This window comes from Stenella coeruleoalba (genome assembly GCF_951394435.1).
Source record: "Stenella coeruleoalba genome assembly, chromosome: 19".
Lineage (NCBI taxonomy): Eukaryota > Metazoa > Chordata > Mammalia > Artiodactyla > Delphinidae > Stenella > Stenella coeruleoalba.
Window position 1 is genome coordinate 40,907,386 of NC_137165.1, and position 6,150 is coordinate 40,913,535.

The window sequence follows — 6,150 nt, forward strand, 5'->3', positions numbered from 1 at the left end:
GTCCTGGACTCGCCAGGCTATGGGCTCTCAGTGCCAGCCCCAGAATGTGTGCCCACGTGGTACCACTGGATTCCTGGTCGTCTCCCAATGCTCCTTACCTCCCACCTTTGTGCTGTGTGTGCGTGTGTGTGTTTGATCTCTTGCACCCCCAGGCTTCTCGATTGCACTGGCCCCTGATGCACTGGCACCTGTGCCGTCTGCATCTTGAGCCTGGGGCCGCAATCCTCATCTCTCTAACTCTGCCTCTGTGGCGGCATCCCACAGCCATCTAGTCTTCCTGAGGCACCACAGGCTGCTGCCAGCAGCAGGAGATAAAGAACAAAGTGACGCTCCTTCAGCTGGGGGGCCTGCTCTTCACAGAGCCCCCTCCTTCTGGGGCCGAGGCCAAGGCATGCTGGGAGAGGAGGCTGAGTGTAGGCTGAAGATGAAGTTTTAGGTCCCTAAGCCAAATGTAGGGAGAGTATCTCTTTCCCCAAGGCATCTCTTTCAATTCCCCTTTGTCTCCAGCCTCCCCTCCTAATGCTTTATTCTTGTATCCTTGGAATGGGTGGTCAGAGGTCCTTTTCTTTTCATGTGACTCCAGAAAAAACCTGGGTCTGCTTGCGAAGTAGCTGCACGTGTGGCCTGGGATGTGCCTTTGTGATAGGTGTGTATTTATAATGTGTGTGTGCACGCATGTGCGTCCATATAGTGAAGTGACACCTGAAATGTGAGAGTGCGGGCTTTTACAGGGCGTGTGTCCCTCGGCTGGGTGTGTGTAGATGTGACACATTTGTGTGGTGTGTCTGGGTGGGCTGTATGAATCTGAGTATGAATGGGTGTGATGTGAAGAGACAGGGAGTGAAATTCACAGTGTATGTATGTACTTCTCTCCTCCACTCATTAGGCGTCCTCAGTGCAGGGCTCGTAGGGAGCTGTCTAGCACAGGAGAACAGAGGATGTGCACTTTGGGAGTGGGCATCCTATATCCCACAGAACGCCCCCCGCCCCTGGTGCTTGCTCGCACCATCTGGGAGCCAGGTCCTAGTTGTCAAAAAAGAAGGAAATAAAAGCAACTCTGGGGACTTCCCTGGCGGTCCAGTGGTTAAGGCTCTGCGCTTCCGTGGCAGGGGTTGCGGGTTCGATCCCTGGTCGGGGAACTAAGATGCCACATTTTTATTTTGGCCGTGTGACAGGGCCAAAATAAAAGCAACTCCGTGTCAATGTGGACACCCTCTACCACTGCCAGGCCAGAGGAAGTGAACTGCCCTGGGTAGTGTCACAGTGGGGAGAACCGGGCTCCAGAGAGGAATTGCTGGTCTAGTTTGTACCTAAGCCCTCCCGTGGCCTCCAGATACCCTTGAACGGTCACTCTAGTTGCCACAGGGGCATCAGCATCTTGGCAGAGGTGGAAGGGAGGAGGAGGCAAGGACCAAACTCTTGTGTCCTGGTGGGGCCACCATACCTAGAATAACTTTAATTTTTAATTTATTAGATTTTTAAAGTTTTTTATGATGTGGACCATTTTTTAAAGTCTTTATTGAGTTTGTTACAATATTGCTTCTGTTTTATGCTTTGGTTTTTTGGCCCTGAGGCATGTGGGATTCTAGCTCCCCAAGCAGGGATTAAACCCGCACCCCCTGCATTGGAAGGTGAAGTCTTAATCACTGGACCACCAGGGAAGTCCCCTAGAATAACTTTAAACCAAAGTCCTGAGTGGTCTGTCCTGCCTCCCTAAGAAATGTCATTCCTCCCACTGTGGTTTGGAGCGGGGGGATGGGGGACCCCCTAGCCCATTGGTGCTGACTGGCATCAGGCGTTCATTCGGTTTCCATCTCCCGGCTCCCCAGTGGAGATCAAGACCTGATGTCTGGCTGAGGGGTGGAGGCTGGGTTTTCCATTGTCAAGAAGGCCAGGTGGGAGTAGAGAGAAAAAAATGGAGACTTGGATTGATTCCAGTACTGGATTCAGGTGGGGGAGTCTCTGGAGAGCTGGCCAAGCCTCCTGGCCCCTTCTCCTATCGGGGACCTGAGGTTCCAGACACAGCCATTCCTTCAACCCCTTCCAGGAAAAGGCTGCTTGTTCTAACCCCTCTGCCCTCTGGGCCAGATTCCACCACTAAGTTACTCCAGGAATGTTATGAGGCATGCAGGACTTGGGGCTCCTGCTCAGGGGTCCCCCTTTCTGGGGGGATCTGGCTGTGTGGTAAATGACCCTGAAATATTCCCAGTCAGAGAAACTCCTCCTGCATTCCAGACCCCTAATGGTAATGTCACCTCTGACCTCGAAAGAGAAAGTCAAGATGATGCGGTTGGAGGGAGCTGGGAGGCAATGGCAGCTGGGATGCTGGGTTGTCCTAGGGAAGAGGGGAGGAAGGGGGCGCTTTGTGAGTCTGGGGAGAGGGTCAACGAGGAGGAAGCATATTCAAGGGGGAGGAGGGAGTTAACGGGAGCAATGAGTGGAGGAGGGGCAATGGAACGGACCTCGGGGCACGCACATGCGCATGCGCGGGGGAGCAGACACCGTGCCAGCCAGCGTGGTGCCTAGTTAGATCCTAACTGTAGAGTAACCTGTCCCCTCTATGTCTGAGGCCCCAGAGGTTGGGGAGGCTTGGGTTCAGGGAGTAGAAGTGGGGGTGCTGTAGGTAATTAGAAACATACCCTAATGAGTGAGCAGGCGCCACCAGGACCACCTCTCCCCTCACTGTCCCCCTCCCTTCCCCAGGTCCCCAACCCCCTTCTCCGTGACCTGGACAACTCCAGCCAGGCAAAGGGAGGGGCTGGTGGAGGCTGGGAGTGGAAACCCGGTGGGATTGGCTTCCTGGACCCTTACACAGTCTCTAAAGTGCAAACAACATATTTTTGCCATGCAGTGGTATTTAATTGCACATAAAAACAGAGCCATTAAACTGAAATTAAACCCTTGTTGGAATCACTTAATTCAGGGCATGACAAATTGCTTTCAGTGGAGGCAGCAGTGAAGTCCCCTCAGGGAGAGATGGAGATTAGCGGCTTCCATAGCTGGCTGGGTCCCCTCTTTGTCTTGGCCCCCTTGCTGGCTCTAAATTCTGAAATTGGGGTCAGAACCTTCTAAAGACCACCCAAGCCAAGGGGAAGCCTCTAGGTTTGTTCAGGATGACAGGAATGGAGGGTTGGAGAATCACAGAATCATTGTTCAACCCAGTTTCAGACAACTCGGTCTATTTTATCCATGGGTAAGTTGAGGCCCAGGGGCCAGTGTCATCCAGAGCCAGGAGAGGACCCTGGCGCCAAGGCGTGACCGGGGAGGCTGTTTTATCCTTTCACCCTGAGCCTGGAGACAGAGGTTGGGGCTGGGTGGGTGAGGGAAACCAGAGCAGGCCCTCATCCAAGTCTGGAGGCAGCAGGGAAAGCAAAATGGGTTCCTGGGGCTTGGGCTGCCGAGGCAACCTTGACTTTGTGGAGGGCAGCCTAGTGCCCAGACTTTGGCTCAGACAGACCTGGTCACTTAACTACTTGGGTGAGGTTGGGCAGGTATGACCTTTCAATCCTGCGAGCCTCAGTTTTCCTATCTGTCAAATGGGGATGGTGATTCCTATCTATAGAGTTCCTGTGAGGGCCAGTGGGCAGAATGCCTGAATAGGGCTTGGGGCCAAGTCCAGTAAGTGGTTCTACTGGACTTCCTTCTCAGGACCTGTGGTCCCCATCTGTAATAAAATCCAGCTGGGACCTGGTGGTTTCTGGGGCTCCCTTGCTCTGTGTTTGCAGCCCTTTCTCCTCCCTCCAGGCCCCTTCTTTCCTGCAGTTTCCCTTCTCTCCTCTGTGGTCTAGTTGTCTAACTAAGGGCAGAGGTCTGGGGTGTATGGTTAGACCACTGGTAGGAAAAGGCAGGCCCAGGCCCCCTAAAGTTTCCCTGCCTCACCTAGTCTTCCAGTGGCTGTGTGTGAGGCCCCTCTGGGAGGTGAAAGGGGGCCACGCTGTGGGGAGGGGTGCACAGTGAGGTAGTGAGGTTGTGAGGTTGTGGTCTCCCTCCCCCGTGTGCCCTCCACAATCTGGGAACCAGCTCCCCTGATTGGAACCAGATGGGTCCGCTGTGGCTGGAGGCCTGTCTCTGCAGTCCACTGACTCAATGCCCTTCCCTGGGAGGGGAGAGGGGGCGTGGGCTAAGGGGAAGTGGAGGTGAGGAGGGTCCTTTTCATCAGGGCTGGGAGAGAGAGTACTTTCCTTCTCTCTCCTCTCCAGGCTAGCGGCCTGGGAACTTTTCTGTTACCCACAGAGGATTATGGTGGGACGGTGGCCAGCTGGGGACAAGTCTCTCACTGAGGCTTAGGGGGGCAGTCTTAGAATTTATGACGCCTCCTCTGGGAGCCTGAGCCCCGTTTCTGAAGCTCAGCTCAGCTGCAGGTTGCCAAATAGGGGCTAGCTATGCCTGTCCCCCGACTCCAGGAGTGCCCCGAGGCCATTCCTCTCACCCTTGGACTCCTTGGCCTTGGTAGACTGCCAAGTTCCTGCCCTGGGGGTTGGGGTGGAAGGGCTGGGGCTGGGCCGGGGCCCAGGGTTCCCGTCATCGCACGCCTGGCAGCTACCCGGCTGCAGATGGCCCTCCCGCCAGCCCGGCGGCCAGCACAAATGCTTTACAGCTGTACCTCTATCGGCTTGCCCCGAGAGCCTAGAGACAGAGGTAGGGAGCTGGGGGGCACAGAGCTACGGTGGGTGGGGGACAGGCTAAGATGGCGGCCCAGCAAACCCGGGTTGCTAAGATAGAGAGGACAAGGAAACTTGAGGATCCAGAAACAGCTTCCCGAGCGAGGACCGCGGGGAGGATCCTGGGTGCTACGGCCTGGCAGGTCCAGGGATCAGGGTCCCTGCCTCCCTTCTGGGTCCTGGTCTCTGAGTAGAGCCAGAAGTTTCCAAACTGAAGCAGCAGGAAGGGGAGGCCAGGCTCGTCCCCACCCAGGGGAAATTGGACCAGACTGCTCAGGAAACAAATTCAATTTTCCAGCATCATGGAAGGTTAGTCAGACAATAGAGGGCTTTTTTCCCCCAGAAAACATAAGAAAAAAAACATCATAAGAAACAAAAGTCCAGTTGCCTTCGGCTGAGCTGTTTCCCAACTTCATTTCTCAGCTTCAGGTCAAGGCTTCTCATTCAAAGCGACATGTGACTGCCCAGTGACCCTGGCCTGATCGCAGGCCTTGTGAGGGACCATGCTCCCAGGGTCTGTGACCACCCCGACTTCCAAAAGCCCTGGGTGGGCCCAGCCCCATGCAAGGGAGGGGCAGTGGTAAAAATAAAAACCTTCCCCCAAAGAGATTTTGGATTTAGGGGCTGGTAAGTCCTAAATCCCAGGCAACAGGCCCAGATGGGTTTATATTAAAATGTAAACGGACCTGAAAAGTTTTGAAAAGTTTTCTTTTTGGCGGGTGGGGTGGACCACAGGAGGTTGCCTTTAAAATGCAAAGAGACCTTGTAAACTCCTGCTTGGGGAATTTCTTGGGGCTGGAATGAGGGGAGCTGGCCTTGCAGGCTAGGGAAGGGCCAGCCTCCAGTTGGGTCCTCTGCAGATGGTGGCCTTGTAGGGGACTCTGGGCCCTGGCAGGGGAGGAGAGGGTCAGCACAATCTAAAGTAGAGGGCAGGCCCAGAGTGGGGGAGAGCAGAGGTTGCCAGGAGACAGATCCCAAAGTTCTAGGGTGGGAGGTGGGCGGTGGGGAAGACCACACAGGAAGCCTCGGGATAGGGCTGGGCGGCATCTCCTGGGCTGGAGAGGGGGGTGTAGGGCGGCGTGCGGAGGGGGGGGTTGTCAGGGAGAGGGGTGGCTCCAACCTAATGGCTGAGAAACGTCCTTCCTAAGAAGACCGGGGCTGGGAGCAGCTTTCAAGTTCTTCTCCAGTTCACCCATTACACAGATGGGAAACAAAGGCCTAGATGGGGTCTGTGATTTGCTTGCCTGAAGGCATAAATGAGCTGGTGGCATACAGATGAGAACTCAGGGCAGTGGTCTTTTGGCACCGTCTCCCAGTGGGGGCAGGGGAGACTCTTCAGGCTCCGGAAAGGGGAAGCTAGGAAGGGCTATAATATTTGGGAGGAAGGAAGGAGGTCCTGATGGAAGATTCTGGGGGGAAGATTACAGGGAAATATGCCACCTTTCAGGCAGACAAAGGGACAGGGGACTTTTGTAACAGTCTGAGCAGC